The sequence below is a fragment of the Macaca nemestrina genome, chromosome 13 (assembly GCF_043159975.1).
Source record: "Macaca nemestrina isolate mMacNem1 chromosome 13, mMacNem.hap1, whole genome shotgun sequence".
Taxonomy (NCBI): Eukaryota; Metazoa; Chordata; class Mammalia; order Primates; family Cercopithecidae; genus Macaca; species Macaca nemestrina.
Window position 1 is genome coordinate 110,073,965 of NC_092137.1, and position 23,434 is coordinate 110,097,398.

General features: G+C 49.7%; 1 protein-coding gene across 1 annotated transcript in view; it reads left to right on the forward strand.

Moving 5' to 3' along the window:
* Nucleotides 1-16,877: 16,877 nt before the first annotated feature.
* The window catches only part of LOC139357949 (disco-interacting protein 2 homolog C-like), a 50,139-nt gene continuing 43,582 nt past the window's right edge, over nt 16,878-23,434 (forward strand). The window contains exon 1 of the transcript XR_011612034.1: nt 16,878-17,251. The gene's annotated coding sequence lies outside the window, so the exon portion shown is untranslated. The remainder of the gene's footprint in view (nt 17,252-23,434) is intronic.

Consider the following 23,434-nt stretch of genomic DNA (forward strand, 5'->3'; position numbering starts at 1 on the left):
ATCAAGCTCGGAGCAAGTAAGTAAGGAACTAAACTCTTGGTCCTCTGCTTAGCACCTGGGGAATGGGTTAGTTGCTGATACCCTTTGATCTGTGCTCACATGCTGCATCTCGTCACGGGAAGCAGAGTTGCCCTGTGGAATAAAGCCCAGCTCACGGTGGCACGTCGAGACGCTCAGGGCTGTCAGTCCCTTATACAGCGGCAGACTTGGAGACTCAGCATCGCGTGCAGAGCCCGGGCAACCGGAGTGCATCCACCTTAGAGACCACACGGCCGGTCGGCAAGGTGGATGTCCGGGCATATGGCCCTGACAGGCCCACTGCAAGGTGAATTAGGAATTCGTTAGCAAAGAAATCAAACTCGCCTGTGGGTCCCAGCTACTTGGAAGGCTGAGGCGGGAGGATTGCTTGAGCCAGGAGGTCAAGGCCGCGATAAGCCATGATTGTAATACTGCACTCTGGCCTGGGTGACACAGGAGACTCCGACTCAAAAAAAAAAAAAAAAAAAAAAAAAAAAAAAAAAAAAAAAGCCAAACCTTACTCTTCATAGCAGGAGGGATAATTTATCAAAGTAACTGCCACAAAATCTTAGATGATGTAATTTCCGTGGCTAAGTAAGCTGTCCAGGCCACGTGGCTGGCTCACAACTCATGAATGTGAACAGCAGGTGGTCTGCATTCTGGGTGAGTGTGACTGTGCCACTGCAGTTTTGTTCTCATGTCTTGATGAGCATAAACGGTTCCTGACGAGGGTAGGTAAGGATGCTGTGACCTGAGACTCTGTAATATTGTTGCTTGAGGAACCAAGGAGTTTTTCTCTCTCGCAAACCCGTCAGGGAGGATGTTCCAGGCTAGTGACTGCTCCATGAATTATTTAGGGATCCAGGTTCCTTACCGACCCCTGCTCTGCATTCCCAGGGACACGGCTGTCCTTGTTGTGGTTGGGAATGGGTGATTGCCATGCTGGCGGGGGAGGCTTAAGGTGAGAGTGGCCATGGTTTACCTAATCTACATAATGGCAGGGAGCCTGGGAGTAAAGGGTAAAGGATGTTGTTGAACCACTGGCTGCACTCACCGCAGCTGGCCCAGGGATGGGGAAGCATGGCTGAGTGTGCCGTTCAACGGTACCTGGTACTTTCAGATTTGACTTCCTTATGGATTTTCTGTTGTAAAGAGGAGAGAGCCTGTGGTTCTAGGCCAAGCATCTCACTCATCTCATAACATCTTGTATCTCTTAGCCAACACTTATGTCAGGTTTTAGAAGTCCTATCAAACTGGCAAGCATTTCTCAATTTGGTTTAACTATTGGATTTGATATCTGTGTCTGCATCTCTATTTTACATCTATGTGGTTATTTGATGCTCTGTAGTACATTTGGAATAGGTTCTATTTGGTGGAAGTTACTTTCAACAAACCCTTGCTGCTACTTGAATTTTCAAGGTTGCAAGTAGAAAGGAGAGAATAAAAACCACATCTTCTCTAGTTTTAAAATGTGTTGTTCCTCAAATCACACCAGAAGTACAAATATTACAAATTACAAAAGCAGCCAGAATCAAGGTTAAGAGATTTCTGGGTGATTCTGGCTAATCAGCAGTATTTGCTGAGGTGTGTGCAGCAGAGCTACACGCCAAGAAGCCCGGGAGCGGGGAGAGTTGGGAGGCCAGACTGTGACTTCAGAGGTGCTGTTGCCTCAGGAAGAGAAGCTAGATGCAGGGAGGATAAATGGCCACAGGTGTGACCACCGCCATCCTTGCGGCGGTACAGGGGCCTTTGTGAGCTGAGTTCAAAATAGAGATTGAGAGAGTGCAATGCATTCTTAGTTTTTAAAATAAAATGCTAATAGAGAATGTTTTGTTTGTAAGTATGTAAAACGTTACGTCTTTGTTTAGAATTTAAGGATAATAATTTGCTTCTGAGATCTTTGTGACTGAGATTTGAAATATTAACTATGGTTTTTTCATCCATGTTTTATACATATGCACATGTATACATATACGTAAGGTATATATAAAAAAATAAGCGTGTCTGTATTCACATTTACATACACTTGCATAATGTGTATACTTCTAGTCACACATAGGTCTAAGCGACTATGACTTGACTTGATAACCATGAGAGGGTGATTAAATAAGTTACCTGCCCTTAGCCTTGCTTTTGTATGTGAGCGGGGACCCTGCGAAATGAGCCTCCCGCGTTCCAGGCCTCACACAGCCCGTGCCAGATTTTGGAAGCAGGAGTTTGTCTGCAGCCACTTCGGGAAGCACGTGGTTGCCAGGATTGCCTAGAGCTCCAGGTTATCTCCAGTCCCAGCCTCCCTGGGGTAGAAGCTGCCCTACCAGGGGCCTGGACATGGACGTTAGGGCCTGGAGCCAGGGACTGCTCCTGAAGCAGGGGGCTCCCCTCACGGCTGGGCATGAGAACAGAGGATAGGAGGGGGAACCAGCCTCGGGCCAGTGCATGGCCTCCCGGAAGTGCTTGCGGGAAGCCCCAGTCGCCCTTTGCTGATCCCACAGCCAGCACCAAACTCTGTGAGATCCCCTTGGCCCACCTCTCAGGTTCCTAAAATGATTAGGGTTTCCTGAGCTGCGAATTTTTAGGTGTAGGCTAAAAAGCCCTGGGACAGACTCACAGGGTTCTTTATGTAGAAACGATGAGTGTGCTGGTGACTCAGAGCAGGCACTGCACCCTCACTCCAGGGTCCTTTGTGCCAGGTGGAAATGAGCGTGTGGGTCACCCAGAGTCCCTGCATCCTCACTCCAGGCACTGCTCTTTGGCTTCTTAATTAAAAACCTAAAAGCCTTCATAATGAAAATGCATTCTCCCCAGAGAAGAGAGTTTCTGGTTACAGAGGCTCACCTGTAAATGCCGTGCCAGGTCAAATATGCTGAGATCTGGGCCAGGTCCTGCTTCCGCTCACAGCCAAAGCAGGTACTTCATTTGGGAGGTGACCCAGGGGGACATCTGAGAGGCCTGCCAGTCCCCGAGGGATGAATCTACTGGCCTTCACACTCGTCTCCGGCCTCCATCAGCTCCTTCCTACCTGCAAACTGCCTGCTTGGACGTTGCCATCATTGGAGATATGTCAGGGACTTAGTATGGATTGACACCCATAGGACCAGCAGATCGTGGAAAGGTGGGAACCAGGGCTGGGAGGGTGGTGATCGCGGCCAAAATAAGAACCGTGGTGGGCTGGGAGGTCCATCTTCTGTCTAAAGTGTTTTTAATAATAAAAAACATAGTGTCTCAGGAGCATGAGAGGGCAGGCCACAGACGCGGAGAACATATCTGTAAAACACTCATCTGATAAAGGCTGTTATCCAAACTGTGCGAGGAACTCTCAAAACTCAACAAGAAAATGAATAACCTGATTAAAAATGGACCAAAGACCTGGACAGATACCCCAACAAAGAAGATACACAGATGGCAAATCTACACGTGAACAGATGGCCCACGTCTTATGTCATAGGGTGAGGCGTCAGAGTACACCCATCAGCCTGACCAAAATGCAAACTCCGACACCACCACGTGCTGGTGGGTGTGTGAGCATCAGGACCCTCCCTCATCACTGGGGGAAGTGGGGCAGCGGCTGTGGGAGGCAGCGTGGTGGTTTTCCTTGGAACTAAGCTCTCCGACCACAGGAGCAATCACAGTCCTGGACGTTTACTCGGAGGAGCTGAAAGTTTACTTCCATGCGGAAATGTGCACACAGATGTTGACAGCAGCTTTGTAATTGCCAAAACTAGAAAGCAACCAAGATGCCCTTCAGTAGGTGAATGGATAAACTGTGGTATGTCAGATACTGGGATATTACTCAGCACTAAAAAGAACTGGACCCCTAAGCCATGAAAAGACACGGAAGGATCTTAAACACATGTTGCTAAGTGAGTCTCCAATCTGGACAGGCTGCCTGCTGTCTGAGTCTAACCACAGGACAGTCTGTAAAAGGTAAAGCTGTGGAGAAAAACAGTCAGCGGCTGCCAGGGGTTGGGGAAGGGAGAGATGAATGGGAGGAGCATAGGGGATGTGTAGGGTGGGAAACAACTCCAGGTGGGGCTTTCATGGGGGATCCATGCCGTTCCACATCTGTGAAACCCACAGAGTGAGCAGCAGCAGGCCGAGTCCTCGTGTGAGCTGTGGACTGTGGGTGGTGGTACCATGTTGATGCGGGTCTGTCGGTCATACAGACATGCTGGTCCGGCGAGGGCAGGAGAATGATGGAGGCTGTGCCTGTGCTGGGAAAGGAGATACGTGAGGACTCTCTGTACTTTCCTCTTGATTTTGCTATGAACCGAAAATTGCTTTTAAAAACGTCTATTGAAAAGGCAAACAAAAGAGTACTGGCCAGACAGTATCTGTGTGAGGGTGTGGCCTGTGTTCTACGTTCAGAATTTCCCTGTTAGAATACACATATCTAAATTATTCAAAGTTAAACCTTTGCATTAAGTAACTCACTACAAAGTGACAGTATCAGCTTGAGCGCTGCCAGGATGGCCAGGATCCTGTATCCTGACCAGCTTCTCCCCTTACAGGTGCAGTTGACGTCCATGGCCACATCCCAGAAAGCAGTAGGGGTGGAATCAGGAGTCAGGCTTTGCGGGACAGAGAGGAAGTGAGATCTTGTAAGCACGTGGCTGAGGGCCGGCAGGGGGGAGCCCATGGCAGGGGGCCGGCAGGGATGACTTTTTGATCAGTTGTCCTTATCGCTGAGGCCTTCTTAGACTTGGGGAGTTGGAGTCACCACTCTCGGGTGCCTCAGAAACCAAAGGCTGCTCGTAATTAAGAGCTGATGTTTGAGCTGCTTAAAATCACATATGGATGTCGATTTACCTATAAAAGTTAAGAATAGAATTTGAGTTCAGAGAGTTGTAAAAATGCTCAAGGTCGTGTACTAATGTATACATTACATTTGTGGAAATATCTAAAAGTCCAGGATTTATATTAAACACTTCTTGATTTTTGTAGTATCTACCTGTCATTTTTCCATTTGATTAATAGATGTCAGAGGGCTTAAATTTTGAGTGCCTGAATTCACTGAAATTAAATCTTCTTACATCAAATATAATTAAACTGAATGTAGCCAACAGTGCATGCTTTTATAAATATTGAGTAAAATATATATAAAAACACATATCCATCGACATGCAGATGGCGGCAACACATTAAACCATAAAAGTAGAATTAGTATTCTTTGTTTTCTGAGAAGACAAATTTTTAAACAGTCAAGGGGTCTTATAACTTACTAGTCTCCAACTTATTTGCCCTAAAATGGAAGATTGACAGCAGTAGAAGAGGAGATCCTGGGCCAGTGCAGGCTCTGGGAGCAGCAGGGTGAGTGCTGGAAGGAGCTGGCTGGAGGCAGAGCAGGGAGGTGATCAGGGAGGCCAGGGTGGCCTCAGGGTACGCGGCTCAGTGATTGAGAAAAGGTTCACATTTCTTGGAGAGCCCTTGTCTCTGCCCACGGAAAACCCAAACTCCTTCCAACTGGGATGTGCATCTCATGTAAAAGTTGTTACTCCCAGAAAGAAAGCCAGTCGATGTAGAAATTTTTTGTATGCAGAAATTACTTCAAATGTGTTTCTAACCTTATCCTTTTCTTCCCCCGTCTTAATGTGTAGTGACTTTCTGCAGGTAACGCACACATCTTAGGAGAGCGCTGTATTTCAGTTGCTGTTGGCTCTGTTGTGACTTTGTGGTGTCCGACGTTCTGGTTCTGAGGTTCTGCGCAGAACGTGGCTCCTCCCTGCTGAGCGTTGGTTGTTGAAGGCCCATGTGGAAACCTTCCCTGTAAGCTTGTTGACCACAGCAGTCTTGGTTCAGAAATCTTTGGACCTCCTGAGACTTCACACAGACTTCTAACCTTTCTAGCGTGACCTTTTCATTTTAGTGTTCCCCATTCATTCAGATGTTTTCCAGAATGTAAGTAATCTGCTGAATGCAGGGTGGGGGGTGCCCTCCGTTGGCTCTGGGGAGAAGTATCGCTGTTTCTCCGGGTGGAGCTTCCCGTCCACCATGGTGTGCTCCAAGACGCAGCAGGGTTCTTTGGCAGAAGTAACCGTCGAAGGCCCGCGTCTCCGTGGCAGGGTGACTGTGGGTGTGTGGTCTCGCGGCCATACCGGCCCCTCCCCATCAATGGCACCACGGAGAGGAGCAGGGGGAGGCCTGGGATCTGTCTCCAGAATCATAACTGTGCTTCCGAGACTGTGTCATCCGTGTGTAAGTAGACATGCAGAGAAAGTGTTGGAGATAAGCAAGAGACGGTGTCTGTCCCTAATGAGCTCAGGCGTGCCCTTGAGAGGGTCAGGTTTCTGTGCGGCTGATCCGGACTCAGCCTGGCTGTGGCAGTGCAGGTGACTGCTGGGCTTTGGCAAGGCTGCACCCACTGTCCGTCTGAATCGGTCCCCTTCCCAGGCTCACGGTGCCAGCTGGGCGCCCAGGCCTGATTTCCCATAAGGACGGAGGCCCTGTGTATGTGTCGGGGAAGGGGGAAGTGGGGGTCCTACTTTATTGCCATATCCAATGCCATGCGGGGTCAGCACTCAGGAAACACGTGCTGTGTGGGTCAGTGATTGAGTTCAGAAACCTAGAAAATTCAGCATTGCAGGCTTTGGGCATGACCCATCCAGCCTTGGGGCTCTTTCTTTCTCTGAATTTCCTTCCATGGCATCCTCCTCATTCCAGGGGACCCTGTTCCCGTATGACTGTTGGAAGTTTCACAGCTTCCTCTGCTTCCCCTCCCGGGCCCTGATGTGGCTGGGGCAGCTAGTGACTGTGCAGACCCCACAGCCAGTAGATCGTTGGTGCCAACGCCTTTGGCCTGGGTTACCTGAGTCAAGGACTCCAATACATGGCTGAGCTCACCCCGAATGCCAGGATCGGAAGGCCTTGGGTTGCAGAAAGGTTGGGGGTTGCATATCGAAGGACAACCTGCAAAGGAGAAGGGGAAATGGCTGTGCTAGATGGCAGCTAGAGGAGTCTGTGTAGAGCCTGTTACACAGTGCAGACACAGAGCTGGCATGGGGAATGCGGTGACATAGCCGCCATGGAAGTGGGCAAAGTTACAGGCTTCGGACCGACATGGATGGTCTGGTCTAAAAGGATCCTCTGTTTCCTTTAATCCTAGCAACTGCTGGCTTACGGGGTGGGGGAGTGAGATCTGTGGTGGCCGCGAGGAGACACAGGGATTTTAATTAAGCCCCTCTTTCTGGGAGAGGGGAGTAGCCGTTTCTGTAGGACGGTGAGCATCGTCATCTCAGGTAGCTCAGGCTGCTGTAACAAAACACCATTGCCTGAGTGGCTTGTTCTATTATAGCGGGGGTGTCATGTTAACTAGAAGTGTGCTTTTCTACTGGGCAGTAAGTAAATTAATGGTACATTTGCCAAGGACAGTGAGGTGTGATTTGATGAATCCAGTGGGGAAAAGGAGAAGGGGCTTGGCTGGGTGGGGACGTGTGTGTGGGAGCAGAATGGAGCAGCCAGGCGTGCTGTTGGGATGGAGGGGCTGCGCCCGCATTTCCATGGGATCCGTCGATGTTTGTGGCATTAGACCTGAACCTCTGTCTCTACTTCTAACACCCGCATAGTGAGGAAGCCCCTGATGGGCCTGAGTTGTTACTTCCCATTGCCATCGCTGGGAAGTGACCCGGACGCCTCTCCTGGCTGGTGACGGCCCCAGGCCTGGACACTGGATTCGTCCTGAGCTCTGGGAGGGGCTTGGGCTCCACGCGCAGCAGGCACCTGCGCATCCCTTTGGACGTGAGATGTTGGCGCTCCGCTTGGAGGCCAGCGCGATGTGCGTGTGGTCAGGATCCGGCTCATCCTTTGGAGAGAGAGCACCTGCCCGGGGGCCCCTCTGAGGTGCATAGTCGTGCAGTGCCCTCACAGGATGCCCGGTCCTCCGAGAACTTCCTGCCATTCCCCTGGACCCTCAGGTAAGGGAGTCAAGTGTGGTGTGTGTGTCATGGGCGGGGTTGCTGAGGACACCACGTGCCGACTTGTGTGAAGACCCGAGGCGCTGCGTGAGCTCGTTCCCAGGGGGCCGTTGGCATCTGGGGGCCTGTGGGTGTCTTTCCGCTGGCAGGAAATAATGGGTGTCCCATGTTACCTTTTGTGTCTTTTTTTTTTTTTTTTTTTTGGTCAAAAAGCCCTAATGCCAACGTCACTGTCCCGCTATTGGAACCACCCACCTCAGGCTCACTGGTCCTCTTGTTTCTGGGCTGCTGCAGCGTTGTGTTGGCATAACTGTGTTAACTTCGTTTGAATTTTCTTCCTATTCTTTTGGAATAAGTGTTGATAGTTTGTGCTGCTTGTTCACCCGAGGCGAGGGTGTTCTTTAGGCCTGGAGGAGCACAGCCCGTGCAGGGAGGTGCCGGGCCTCTGCCTCTCATGTCGTCCGTAGCCCTCACCACACGTCTGCTCTTCGCTCCTCGTGCCCACGGCCGGGGTCACGGGCTGCTCGCTCTGCCGTTTGAGATCCTCGGAAAAGGTGGTGTTTACACTGAAGGGAGATTGGGGGTGTGCAGCTGATTTTAAATAGGAGGAAATGATGGTAACAGAATGAGCAATTCCTAGCACTTAGTCTCAGGCTTGAGAAATTGTGTTTTAGAAGCAAGGTATCCCCAACTCCGGTTTTCTTCAAATTAAATCTTTTAAAGAGTCCACAAATACAAATAGTTAAAGCCTAAAACTATGCAAGAGAGGGCCTAGAGCCCAAGCCACTGCCAACTCTGACTCCAAGACACCTCAGAAACTTGGTCCTCCTCCTCAGAGAACCCCCCTTCTACTCCTCCCTGCACACTGCTCCCTCCACACTCCCCTTCCGCCCCCTCCCCTTCCGCCCCCTCCCCTTCCGCCCCCTCCCCTTCCGCCCCCTCCCCTTCCGCCCCCTCCCCTTCCGCCCCCTCCCCTTCCGCCCCCTCCACTTCCGCCCCTTCCACTTCCGCCCCTTCCACTTCCGCCCCTTCCACTTCCGCCCCTTCCACTTCCGCCCCTTCCACTTCCGCCCCTTCCACTTCCCCCCCTTCCACTTCTTCCTTCCCCTTCCCTTCTTCCTTCCTCTTCCCTTCTTCCTTCCTCTTCCCTTCTTCCTTCCTCCCCTTCCTCTCTTCCTTCCTCCCCTTCCTCCTCCCTCTTCTTCCTCTTCCCTTCTCTTCCTCTTCCCTTCTCTTCCTCTTCCCTTCTCTTCGTCTTCTTCCCTTCTCTTCGTTTTCTTCCCTTCTCTTCGTCTTCCCCCTCCCTCCTCTTCCTCCTCCCTCCTCTTCCTCCTCTTCCCCCTCCCTCCTCTTCCTCCTCTTCCCCCTCCCTCCTCTTCCTCCTCTTCCCCCTCCCTCCACTTCCCCCTCTTCCCCCTCCCTCCACTTCCCCCTCTTCCCCCTCCCTCCACTTCCCCGTCTTCCCCCTCTTCCCCCTCCCTCCACTTCCCCCTCTTCCCCCTCTTCCCCCTCTTCCCCCCGCCTCCCTCCTCTTCCCACTCCCTGTCCTTGGGCAACCTCCATGGAACTCTGGTGGAAAGTCACTGGGTCTGTGGGGCCGTGCATTTGATAGACGAGCACGCTGAGGATCAGACACAAGTGACTGACTCAGAACAGCACAGAGGCTGACCCAGCTTGCATGCTGTCTCCTGCCTCCCGTAACACCGGGTTGTCCCTAATGGAAGAGAATCAATGATGCTGCTTCACTGATCTCCAGGGAAAACAGGTTGATAACAGGTTATAAACATGAGAATGTTTTGGAAAAGCCATCGTCCACTTGTCAGCTCCATCTCTCCTGCCCGGAAGATGTAGGGAGAACCTGCCTTGAGCCCACCCTCATCCCATAATAGGACAGAGGACAAAGGGGCAGAGACCCAAGTCCTGTCAGTGCCCTCAGGAAACCCTCTGTTTCCTCCTCTCGGTGGAAGTGGAAACCATCCCGCTGGACTAGATCTTCCTGGGAAGCCCCTCCACCCCGAAAGCAAGGAATCTGGTTTGAGCACACACCATTCTTGGTGTCTTCACTTTCTGCAGCTGAACCCTGCATACGTGGCCCATTAATCTTGCTAGTCCAGTGTTACTGGGTCCTGGCAGTTTCTGTGGACTGACGGCAGGTGTTTACCATTGTGTTTAAAGAGGAGAATAGAACTTTATTGTGTCAAAATCAGATGATAACGATTGCCATGTGTTTCCTTGGGTTGGTTGGGGTGGGTGGTGCTCAACGTTTTTCCTGAGGGCTAAGTTCTTGTTTGAGACCGTCTCACTTTGTCGCCCAAGCTGGAGTGCAGTGGTGCGATCTTGGCTCACTTGCAACCTCCGCCTCCTGAGTTCAAGCTGTTCTCCCTGCCTCAGCCTCCCAAGTAGCTGGGATTATAGGTGTGTGCCACCACACTTGGCTAATTACAAAAATGTTTAATACAGGCTGGGTTTTGCCATATTGTCCAGGGTGGTCTCAATCTCCTTGCCTCAAGTGATCGGCCCACCTTGGCCTCCTAAAATGCTGGGATTACAGGCTTGAGCCACTGTGCCCGGCCTGATCCTGACATCTTTTAAAGCTGCCTTCATGTACCAAAAGCCAGTCTATGTTTGAAAATCAGTCTTGAAGAGCCTAGGAGGAGACGGATAAGCTTCAGCTAGGTAAATCGCTATGCATATGTTAAAAATATGGGCCAAAATCTACCCCAAAATTTTAACCCTTCTGCTTTGTGTTTTATATCCGTTTATGGTTATTCTTTCAGTATTAAGATTTTAAAAGATTCTTTTGATAATTATGGACAAATTACTATTAAAACTCAGCTGTAGTTGTAACACTTCAAAGAACTAATTGGATGACATTATTTTTCCCGGAGACATTTTGGATTATGACATAATTAGTGTTTATCTCTTTGCCAGAAATCTTTTTTTTTTCTTTTCCAGAACAGAAACCTGAAAAGAAAATTCCTTTGCATTAAGTGCTATTTCACTGTGTGACAATCAATTTTTGAAGGTGAGAACAAGATCTTCGTGTATTTTTGGGATAATTCTTGCTTAATAGTGAAAATGTTAAGTGTTAAATTTATGGAACAATTTGTTTCTTTGAAAATTACTATTTGCCTGCTCGCCAGGTGGGAGCTGATGAGAACGTGGATGTAAAAATTAAATTGTATTTAGCTTATATAAAAGAAGTTTTTAAAAAAGCTTTTTGTTTGTTTGTTTTGTGCTACAGAAGTGGCTTCGTTGTGGAAACGATGTTATTGCAGGCACCTAGAATTTTATCTCCTTCACTTCTACAATGGGAAGCAGTTCTCCAACAAGCACAGGAATCTGACTTTCTGATATTGAGACTCCTAGGCATCAAGCCCCGTGGAAGGGTTGGTGATTACGTGAGCTTTGGCATTGGCGTTGATGTGGGCACCCTCCAAGCCGGACGCAGGGAGCAGGGAAGAGCAGAACAGGCCCCTCAGGAGCCATGAGAAAATCAAGTGTTGGCAGCAGTGGTGAGGGTTGATGTCAGGGGCCAGGAGGAGGTGGCGAAGGGAGCATGTGCCTCAAGGCAGCCCTGGAACCCGCAGTCCCTGTAGTGAGGTCTGGTCTGCAGGGGATGTGGACGGCCACATGGCGAGGCCCACAGACAGCCTGGACTTGGCTGCCTCAGAACTCTGGTGGACGTTGCAAACGGCCCCACAGGGTTGCAGTGCATATTCCTCGGACAGAGAAAAGACGCTTGAAAGTGTTCCCGGCACGAAGCCAGCACCCTGTGAACAGTGGCTCCTGCTGTCGTGACTGAGTGCCGTCCAACTGGGGGCAGTTGCTCTGCTCAGTTCACTTAATTGGGCCAGGAATGGGGTTGCCCTGCCTTCTACAAGCTTGACGCATTGAACGAGGACTCAGTTGATAAACTACTCTGTAAATATGCTCTCCCGGCTAGAGTGAGCAAAGCCCAGGGAGCGAGTGGTTCTTCAGTATTAGCCAGGTGTTTGTGGTGGGCCAGCTGTGCGGCTGCCAGAGCGAATGTGACCAGGAAGCCTCTGTCCCCCCGGAGGTGGCCAGCGTTCCTGTTACACGTGCCGTAGGCAGAAGGTGGGCACTGCTGGGAAACTTGTTCATATTGTTGTTTTCTGATTGAAAATTCAAGGTTTCTGAGCATCCTACATCGAATCTGTACATTGCTGAGACTGTACACATTTCAACACTTGTTTTTCTCTGCTTTTCGGATCCATACAACCTGGCATTTGGCCGTGGCTTCCAGGACAGGCTGGATGCAGAGTGAAGTCCTCTCCTCACTGTCAATGTTTGCAGATGTCTTTTTGTATAAACTGTATTTATTGGGAGTCTCAATTAGGTTTTTATTTAACTAGACTTTTCAAATTGCCATGTACATAACTCTCCCAGTTACAATCGTGAGCTAACGTGGGTTTTTGGTTTTACTTTGATGAACTTTTAACATTTGCATGCTAAATGTGGGGGTGGAGGTCATTTATCTGCTTTTCATTTCCTTCTTGGTTATACTTAGTGACTTTCAGGTAAGGTGTGGAAAGCGTGGTACAGGGTGAATTGCAGGCTGCAGTGTGGCGCGGTGGACGAGAGGCGGGGCTGCAGTGTGCACAGTGGATGAGAGTAAAGAGATTTCCATCCTCGAGGGAAACACACAACAAACAATTTAAAAAACTGATCGTCTAGCTTGCATGAGGTCCAACAAATTCAGTTTGCAAAGTTTAACTTCCAAGTTAACTTAGTAACTTTTCCCCTAAGTCATTAATTTAGTAGCTTATGTTTAAACATATTTTTCGCCTAAAGCAAGTCACAAATTCTAAAATGAATGACTAAACATGTAATAATTTAGGCATACAGCACCTGAAGGGAAAACTGCCAGTATGCTAAAATATTGGATACAGATGCTTAAAAAATATAATGTAGCATTCTTACAATGCATGTGCTTTTAGCATGTAACTTGGTGAGTAGTTTTGAGCTATATTTGTAGGAGTGTGTATATTGAATACTTTAGGACACCACTGCAGATGTGTGCGTGAGAGGTATAAATACTGAATGTTCTTTTCCTTCCCTTAAATGAAAAACATTAGCTCCCTTCATTTTTATTTTTATTTCTTGAAGTGGACTCTCGCTCTTGTTGCCCATGCTGGAGTGCAGTGGCGCAATCTCGGCCCACTGCAAGTTCCGCCTCCTGGGTTGAAGTGATTCTCCTGCCTCAGCCTCCCCAGTAGCTGGGATTATAGGCACCCACCACCATGCCCCGCTAATTTTTGTATTTTTATTAGAGATGGGGTTTTCCCATATTGGCCAGGCTGGTCTCAAACTCCTGACCTGAGGTGATCTGCCCACCTCGACCTCCCAAAGTGTTGGGATTACAGGCGTGAGCCACCTCGCCCGGCCAGCTCCCTTCTATAATGATTTATACAGTTGTTCTTGCTTTTTGTTTTTTCGAGACGGTGTCTTACTCTGTCGCCCAAGCTGCAGTGCAGTGATGGAAATCTTGGCTGACTGCAGCCTTCACCTCCTGGGCTCAGGTGATCCTCCCACCTCAGCTTCCTGAGTAGCTGGGACTAGACACATGTCACCACGCCCAGCTTTTTTTTTTTTTTTTTTTTTGATATTTTTAGTAGAGACAAGGTTTTGCCATGTTTTCCAGGCTGGTCTCGACCTCCTGGGCTCAAGCAATCTCCTGGCCTCAACCTACAAAACTGCTGGGATTAAAGGCGTGAGCACCACATCTGGCCCATTTTTTTTTCCTTCCAGGAGTCGACTTTCAGAAAACCCTTCAACTTTGCAAGCTTAATTTTCCATAAAAATATTCCTCTACGATAAAAGCAAGACACAAAGAAGTATGTGTGGACTGCGGTTAAAAATTTTCAACACAACATAGCTTAGGAAGGTTGACATTGACAAAGAGCAGGAGGCCCGTTCAGTGCCTTCTAGGCAGTGGGAATGGCGGTCTGTGGGCGACCCTAACGTGTGCGGCGTCCTGAGACGTGATCGTGGTGGTCACGCTTTTACGGAGGGCTTCCTGGGAGTACCAGAGGCTGTTCTTCTGCAGTTGGCCAGCCAGGCAGCAGCTGCCGGAGAAGGAACAAGCAGTAAAAGACAGATGTACACGGTGTTATTGTGGCTGAGACGTTAAAACCAGGCTCACTTTGTTCTTACCGTTTTAAAAAACTTATAATGAAGTCCTTAAATATGTTCAGGATTTCAAAGCAGTTGTGGGTGTGTCTGTGTCTCTAGCTCGTGTTTGGGTGCTTCCTGCGAAGAGAGCTCAGAGACGCTACCTTTCCTTCATGAGGTGACAGGGCCTGGAGAGGTGTGAACCCCATGGTGGGGGGATGACTGACCTGGGGTGAGGCTGGGTCAGCGTGGGGATCCACCCTCACTCCGCGTTCCTGTAGGCAATCCACAGTTCTAAGTCTTTATGATATGGGTAAAATGAACCTGGAAGAGGGGTTATTTTTTAAGAAGTAAGTGCCATGTTCTTTTTTCCTCATACTTTTCCGTGTTTAAGCAGCATTGAAGGATAAGACACTAGTAGCATGTTGTTTTGGAAGCAAGGTTGTTGGTTATATTTCGTTGAATCTGACCCTAAGGTTGCCTGGTAACACAAGTTTTCCTTTAACAACATGGAACTCTGTTGAATCTGTTGCCCCATTGGCTGAGCCGCCTGAAATCAGTGCGGTGGCAGCTGAAGAGGCCTCTTCCCCTTGGAGGAAGCCGCTGGATTGGCAGGAGGCACCGCCCTCGATTGAGGGAGTGAGAGGGGTTTGCAGAGACCCCACGTGGCCCCTGTGGCTCTCTCCTGCCCCCTGCTGGTTGGCCAAGCAGCCTTGCGACAGTGTGCTCATTGTGAATGTTCACTGGGGCAGGCCAAGGCTTTTGTTCCAGAAACACTGACTTCAGAAACAGCCGGCTGTGTGTGTTGAGCATGGCAAGAAAGACTTATGTGTGTCTTAAACCTCTTGAAGAACGCAAGTTGATGTTTCAAATGCATCTCGAAGGCTAATGACTTTGCTATGGTCAAATACCGGGTCAATTTAGATATGCCTGATCTCTGCAGAGGTTTGATCAGGTAGCCCAGGAGCAGTTAAACACAAACGCTGACTGGAAACCCTGGCACAGGGAGGCACTGGAAACAGCAAGCTGCTATTAACATCATAGTGAGACGCAGTCGCCTGATCTCTTAGGGGTGTCAGCTTCTTTTGCTTCTAGACCTACATCTGCGTTACAATATAGTTTTGTTCAGTTTATCCCCATTACTCCGCTGTCTTCGCTGTTAAAGTCTCAGCCAGCACTTAGCTCTGACACTGCAGGAATTTGACTGTGCAGCTGACCAGGGCTACCTGGCATGGCTGTAAAGCAGGCGAGAGCTTTCCGGAAGGCAGTGACGAGAACCCGAAGCAGAAAAGAGCGTTGCTGGTCCACATACGACAGTGCACCTGCAGCAGAGCATGTACCTGCGCGTACAGGCTAAACAAGTGTAGAAGAGAAGAAAACCACCTATGGTTAGTCACTTAAAATGCCGCACACCCAACCTTGAGACCCTAGGACATACAGTAGTAGGGGGCTTGGAGATGGCAGGTGTGCTGAAGTCTGATTTTCTCACTTAACTTTTCCAGCAGCGTTTTTCTCATCTCTAAGCTGGGGCTAACAACTGCCCCACATAGATTTGTGAATGGAACCGTGCATGTAAAGTGGGGTAGCCCCCAGGATCTAGGAAGTACTCGTGGTCAGTGTTGGTGGTCATGCATGCTGTACGGGTCCCCCAGGAGGATCATTGCTACAGATAACTCGCTACGTTCAATGTCACTGAATGTAAAAGGTGGGAGTTTCGCTTCTGATGTGTCTGGTTTTCTGCAGGCCGCGCTGCACCCCGTGGTTCCTGAGCCCTGGGCTGAAGTACGCCCTGCTGCATCACCTGTGCCGCTTTTGCTGTGCAAGGAGAGCTCCTGCCCTGGGAAACTTCCTCGCGCCTGACGAGAACCACAGTCTGCAGCAAGACCTGTCCGAAGAGTGGGCAGCGACTTTGTGGGGTTTGTCGGCCCTTCTCTCAGGTGTCTTGTGTCTCATGGATCAGCCGACGAGCCCTGTCAGATGCCTCTCTCCTGTCTAGAGGCGCACTCTCCAAAACGCTGCCTGCCACCTGGATCTCCTGGCGCAGAGTGAGGCCACATCTGCAGACCTTAGCGCATAGAGTCCCCAGGCATTCGGCAAGAAGGGGAGTGGGCTGCATGTGAGTTCCCCCTGCGGAAGCCGACTCTGCTCCCTACTCTGCTTTTGGGGTGCCGGATGTTCAGACCTGCTGTGTCTATCGGGGGCTATAGCGGGGTGGTGGGAGTAGGGGCCGGGAGCAGCATGGATGGATCCAGGGAAGGACTTAGTTGAATGCCAGCTGTCCACATACTTTTTGCAGGTCTTGGACAAGCTCCCTCGTTTCTGTGGGCTTCGATTTGATTGTAAGACTAGGACGCCGCCCGAGTCTGAAGATGTCGTTGTGTGCAGGAATGCCTGGCGCAGTCACAATGGGTTTTCCGTCAGCCTCCTTGCCCATCCCTGGGTCAATCAGAAGCCATGCGTGCCACAAGTAAATTCCAGTCTGTCCGAAAAACCAGTTGACCCTGAGTTTTACTGTCAAGCATCGTGAGTGTCCTTGCCAGGAAATGCCACTAGATGTCTTGGGCCTGCTCCTCTATGTCCACAGCAATCCCCGGGACAGGCTGGTTCAGGACGTGGGAGGTGGGAGTCGGTATTGTACCTAGGACAGGCTGAAGTCAAAGGCTCATTTGCTCTGTGAGGGGTGATCAGGATGACGCATCAAGAGGAGCCCCGTGGCTGACCCTGGAGGTGGACGGTCGGGTCGGACTGGCCGCCCTCCAGCAGGTAGTTCGAGTGATGCCTTCCCTGGGTCACGCAGCCCTGATCTGTAGCGCACAACTTCCCAGCTCCAGCCAATCTGGTCTTGCCGTCTCCTTCCAAGAAGGTAGGTGTGGCGCAGTTGCCTTTAAGCGTCTGCTACTGGATACCGCAGGGCGACAGCAAGCAAGCACGGGCGGCGTTTTCCTTACGTTGACCAAAATACGCGGGGCCAGCTTTGAACGATCCCATTCAGCATCACACGTGTGCATCGGCCACTCGCCTGTCCATCTGCCACAGACAGGCTTGGACAGGACCATTGAGTGGTCTTTACGGCAAAGAGCCTAAAGGGCTCACAGGAAAACCGGAAGCAGCGCAGTGGTAACAGCGCAGCAATACCTGTCATTGATCAAAGGGTGTTCTGGGCCGGACGTGGTGTTAAGTGATCCAATTCGGTTAGCACTCTTAAAATTAACCCCCTTTTGCCTATCAGGAAATTGAGGATGGAGGGCATTAATGCCAGGGAGCAGGGAGTAAGGGGACTCACAGAGGGGCTGAGGGGCTGGGCACTCTGAACCCACGGATCTGCCCCCAGGCCCCGGCTGCACGGGCACCAGAGTTGCTGCTCTGCATGGGGGGAGCAGCTCTAGGGAAAAGATGGAGCCTGACGTGGGTAAGATTTGGATATTTTCAGAAGAGACCTTCAGCCTGGAATGAGGGTGTAAGTGATTGAATTGTAGTGATGAGCCAGAAAGCCCGGCTGCAACAGCTCCCCTGTGAGGTGAGGGAGGAAGGCCTTGGGGGCGCCTGGCTGAGCAGAGGCCCTGGGTCGCCAGGAGCTGCGGCGGGCTTGGAAAGGGGGAGAAACGCAGCGCCCTGCACTGCAAGGGCACCGAGACGTGGTTGTGGTTCTTCCTGACAGTGACAGGCACAAATGGTGCTGATAGTGGAATGCACGGAGTCTGCCTTCAGAGAACTCCTTGTGTCTTTTAAAGCCTGGGCCTCTCATTTAAACTTGGTGGCCTCAGGTGAATGGTCAGAAACAGTTTCTGATGAGGTTGCAGAGATTGTGCGTGGCCTGTGATTATGCACAGCCTCTGATTGTGTTGTCTGTGCAGCCTCTGATTTTGTGTGGTCTCTGATTGTGGCCTCTGGCCTCTGCGTGGCCTCTGTGTGTGGTCTCTGATTGTGTGTGGTGTCTGTGCAGCCTCTGATTGTGTGTGATCTCCAATTGTACTCAGTCTCTGATTGCGGCCTCTGATTGTGCACGGCCTCTGTGGGTTGTGTGAGTTTCTCGGGAATAAGTAGATGAGCCTCGTGCTGGGGCAGGTGTGCCTTTTGTTGGGCATGTGGAGGAGGAAGAAGTTTAACCCACTCCCTCTTTGGGAATGGCAGGGCAGTAACAAAGGCGGTTGATTTATACATGGCCATCCTCGTGAGGTGAGGACCTGAAAGGTTTACTGCTTTCCTGGAAAGCTGCTCTGGGTGTCACCATCACTGGTCATGGACAGCAGCTCAGAAGCCCACTTAAGGTGCAGGGATGGACCGGAGCTGGTCCTGTCTGTGCCCAGGCTGCTGGTCACACCGATGGCCAGGCGATGGCTGTCTTTGCACGAAGCTGGGGTCAGAGTTAATTTGGGCAGTGTCAGCTTTGATTTAGATCAAGACTGGTCCGTCTTCCTAAAATACTAGCCATGAAAGCTTTCATAGATTGTAGTTCTTTGGGAGGTTTCTATGTGGTTTTTAGACGTTTAAAGCATAGGGCACATGGCCAGTGTTGAATTACATTTTGTTCAGTGTAACTGACAGGACACTGGACCTGAGTCCCAGGCCTGCCACGGGATTCAGGGAGCTTCAGAGAGGGGGATGTTTATGCTCAAGTTTTCGCAGATGGAATGGGACATGGGCAGAGGGTTGGAATGCTCTAACCTTCAATCTTCAGTCATCGGTATCACCTGTGCACACGCATATCATTTTCAAAGATGGATGAGCTTTTGGGAAATATCTAAAGACTTTTCAAGTTTTGAAGGAAGCCGGGATGACCCTGGAAATGTCAAGTGTCTTGGCTGGTGACCAGGTCCATCACCACGCACATGGACCCTAACCTCGCACACCTCTGTTCCCGCACAGTGGGTGACCAGGTTCGGAACCTCGAAAATTTCTGATTGGGCGCCGCTGGTGACTAGGTCTGTAACCTTGCCTGGCTCTGATTGGACACAGCAGGTGACAAGGTCCCTAACCTCAAAAGCTTCTGATTGGGTGTAGCTGGTGACCAGGTCTGTAACCTCGCATGGCTCTGATTGTGTAGAGCTGGTGACCAGGTCGCTAATCACACACACCTCTATTCGTACACAGTGGGTGGCCAGGTCCATCACCTCACACCTCTGATTGTGCATAGTGGGTGACCAGGTCTGGAACCTTACACACCTCTGATCGTGCACAGCGGGTGACCAGGTCCATGACTTCACACCTCTGATCATGCACAGCTGGCGGGTACAGGACCCACTTCAGTGAGGGGCTGACTTCCCAGGTGTGAAGGGGGAATGTTGTGTGGCTCGCTAAACCCCTCCATGCTTTGGGGGCTCCAGGCTGTGGCCGGCAAGTAGGATGTTGTCCCAGGAGGCTGCTGTGTGTGGGGGCGGGAGGAGGCAGCTGCAGGGTGGTGAGGGCGTGTGTATTGCTGGGAGTGGTCTGATCCATGCCTTCTGCACGTGAGTTCTGGCGATTCTCTTCCGGTATGTTGGTGGATCATTCAGCACCCCCATCATATTTGAGATGAACTGTGCTCTGTGAGTGGCCCTGCCCTGGGTCATGACCACACGCTGGACTTGAGCTGTGGGAGCCACATGGACAGTTGGAGGCCTCAGACCCCAGGGCTACACACACCGAGATTTCCTGGCTGCGTCTCCCCAGTACTCATGCTGATCTCCTTTGCTGCTGCTGTCTCAACCCCTGACATGGCACAGCTTCCCTCTCAGAAGATGTCATGGAGCTTGTCTGCTGTTCGTAAATCTTACGCATATTTGGAGGCGTTAGCTTCATGCAGAAGTGCTGCAAGCAGGAGATAATGGAGGCTTGGCTCCACCTGGTGGTCTCCAGGAGTCTCTCTCCACCTGCAACCTAGCAAGTCAAGGTTACCTGAATGTGTCGTCCGAAGGTAACAAGCATGGGAAACATGTCAATGCCATGCAGTGTGAGGTGGTTCTGGGAATACCAGTACACTCTCGTGTTGCCAAATGTCATGTCGTGTAGATATCACAGCCTCCTTTTCTTTGTCACTTGTGTTGGTAATCCCCTGGATTTCTCAAATCTCTGGATTTCTCAGGTTCTTTACTTCTCCAGGAAAAAAACCTGCCCCATTGTCCTGTTACCTCTGAAAGGGGGCTTTTACAGCAGGAGGTGATGCAGCAGCTGTCAGTATAGGCACATGCTGCAGGATCCTACTAGTCTCAGGTGCACCCAGAGGGAATATAGCTGGGCAGGTGGTCCCCATCTCCTGTGTCGTCAGGGGCACCCACAGGAAGCACAGCTGGGCAGGTGGCTCCATCTCCACTGGTGCCAGGTGCACACAGGAATCACAGTTGGGCAGGTTGTTTATTGCCAGGAAGTGCAGCTGGGGTTCAGCCCAGAGCCTCAGGCAGGGGGTTAATAGATTGGAAAGGTCGAGAACCTTGGCTTGATCACTGAAACACAAATTGTGGCAGTAGAAGGTGGACGTTCCCCCCACCGTTCCTCAAACGTTTTGCTTTCTCCTGTTTCCCTGAACAGCGTCTTTTTAACTCCTAAGATAGCTCCTGCATATATATCTGTATATCCTTGTAGAGGGACTAGAGACACTGCTGGAAAGTTAGTAACTCTGTATTGATGAGGTGCCAGTTATCAGTCTGTTGCCTTAAAACATCAGCGATTGAAATTGCTCCTCCGAGCATGACTGGACGTGTTGCCGTTCTCTGTACAGTTTTCTTTTGGGGAGGTGTGCACGGTTCCGGGAAGGGTGCTGGGCTGCAATTATGTGGGTGTGGACACAGGTCCCAGCAGAACAGTATCCCTCGGAGGGCAGGGTGGGGATCCCGCGGGTTCACGGCAGTTTTGCTAAATGAATGAATGAACGAACGAACCTAGCACTGAGAGTCACATGAGCTCATACAGAAAAGGCTTTGAGTGTTGAGAAATGGAGATTGAAGAGCTCACCTGTTCTCTTTGAGTCCAATTTGGGGTCAGTGCCGCTTGGAGCTGAGGGGTTTGACATGCAATAAAAGCTGTGATGTAGCCATAAAGTGTGATGTTCTAGTGATTTGGTTTATGCAGCTGTTGCCTTCTGTTGAGGCTGAAAAGAACCAGATTAGTGGTCACTTGTTACTCAGGCCTTGTGGTTTCTTAGGAAAAAGGAAGGGGCACTAAATTTTTAGTGATAAAGTGACACAACATGGGAACACAGGAAGCGTCTCATCTTTTTACTTGTGACTTGGTCACGGAGCCCGTGGGTACTTCTCAACACGGTCACCCTGCAGCTTCCGAGTCCCGTCCTCACTCTCCCAGGCTAATGTGGCCATGCCAGGGATCCTACTCACAGGTCTGATGGCAACATTGCATGCTGGCTTTGTCCCCCAGGACTTGCAGGTGGTTCGTGCCTGGAATAGTTCCGTGGTAGCCAGGGTATCAGCGGGTGGCCGGCCTCAGCTTCCAGCACGGCCTTTATTCTCCATGGGGCGTTGGAACTGATTTTTGCGCCATAGTGATTTGACAGTGATTGATATGCTGTGGGTCTCCGGCCCAAGGAGATGGGGATAAATATTCTTTGCTGCTCTTTCATGCTCTGGGTGGCAGGGAGTTGGATTGAAGACTGCAAGTGACACCCGCACGTGTCGTGAGATGAAGAGAGAGTATTTCCATGAAATCCTGTGTTTACAGAATTAGATCAGTTGTATTTCTAACCCAGAAGTTGAAAGCAGTTGATTTTAAGTGTGATGAGGAAGCTGGAATTTAATTTCTGAGTCAAATAATTACTGTGGAAATGAGTCTTTGGACTTGGAATTGAAATGAACGGTTGTAAATTTAGGGTAAGTCACAGTAACGTGTTTAGACAAAACATCTGATGTAGGTGGCAGAGTTTTTCAGGTATGTATAGAAATGTGATGAAAACGGTAGGGGATAAAGGAGGATTGTCCTGTCCTGAAAGATTTAAAAAGTGGATTATAAATGCGGACCTCGGTGTTCATATAGAGGCCATCAAACTTAACTCGGTAGTTCGCACAGCAGAATGGTAAGAGCCGAAGGAATGTTTCTGGATGTTCTTCAAATGACTCCTTCCTCTCAGCGTGGAAGCTGTGGTTAGTGTCCACCGGTTCTGGGTCTGCCAGCGATGTCTCCTGGGTGGTCAGGTGGCGCTCTCAGAGAAAGATGCAAGGAACGCTTCCATGGTTTTCTGCCAACTATAAGATAATCTTTGTAGCCCCTGGTTCCATTTGTTTCTCCCTTGCAGTTTTATTTTGTTTTTTAAATTTATGTATAGTAGCACTGCCACTCTTTTGTGGGCAGTTCTGTTCGTTTCCTAGTGCTTACGTCCATCCACTTCGTTGAAGTGTCTGTCTGACCTTTGCCAATTTTTTTAATTGGAATGTTTATTGTCCTCTGTTTCTTTCCCTTTCATGTAACTTTTAGCTTGCCTTATCTACAGAAAGTCCTGGCGGGATTTATGTTGGAATTTTACGTCTGCAGGTCAGTGTCCTTCTGGGATTTTTGCTGGAATTACGTTAAGTTTATTGGTCAATGTGGAGAGAATTGGCGTCTTGACCATGTTGCCGATTCTCCTTGGACTTGTGGCTCAGGTGATGTAGCTCTTTTCTTTCTTTAGCGTTTTGTGGTTTTCTTCATACACATCCTCTGTGTGCTTTGTTAGATTTATACCTACGCGATTTTTATATAGCTACTGTGAGTGTGTGGTTTTTAAAATTTAGGTCCCAAATACTAATTTGCCCGTATGTAGAGTAAGATTTGATTGTGTGCTGTGACTTGGCTGAACTCAGTTATTAGATCTAGGACTGACTGTTGTAGATTCCTTGGGAATTTTTATACGTAGGCTTTTGGTGTGACTAGAGTTTTCTCCTTTCTGTTTTCAGTTTCTTTTATTTGTGCTCATTGTGATGTACTTTTACTGGTTTTGAGTTGAAGATGGCAGCTTAGATTATGGACCTGAGACCTTACTTTTTTCAAATATGAGCCTTTCGTGCTATAAGCTTAGTTCCCATCATGATTTTGGCTGCAATTCATAAATTTTAATTTTTGTGTCAGTTCAGTTGACAATTACTTTCCTTTGAACACTCATGGTGGTTTTATTTAGTTCACTCAAATCTCATTTTAGCAAAAGATAAAAATTCATGCAGGTTTAGTTCCTGCGTGTGCCTCATAATATCTTCACATTTTGTGCCTTGACCAGTAAATAATTGAGCTTATCAGGGAGATGGTTGCATGGTATATTGGTGTTGTAAAAATTATGTGGGAATTTGAAAGTTTCTGAGACAGGGTCTCCATCGCCCAGGCTGGAGTACAGTGGTACAATCAGAGCTCAGTGCAACCTCGAACTCCCAGGCTCAAGCAATCCTCCCACCTCAGCCTCCTGAGTCGCTAAGACTACAGGT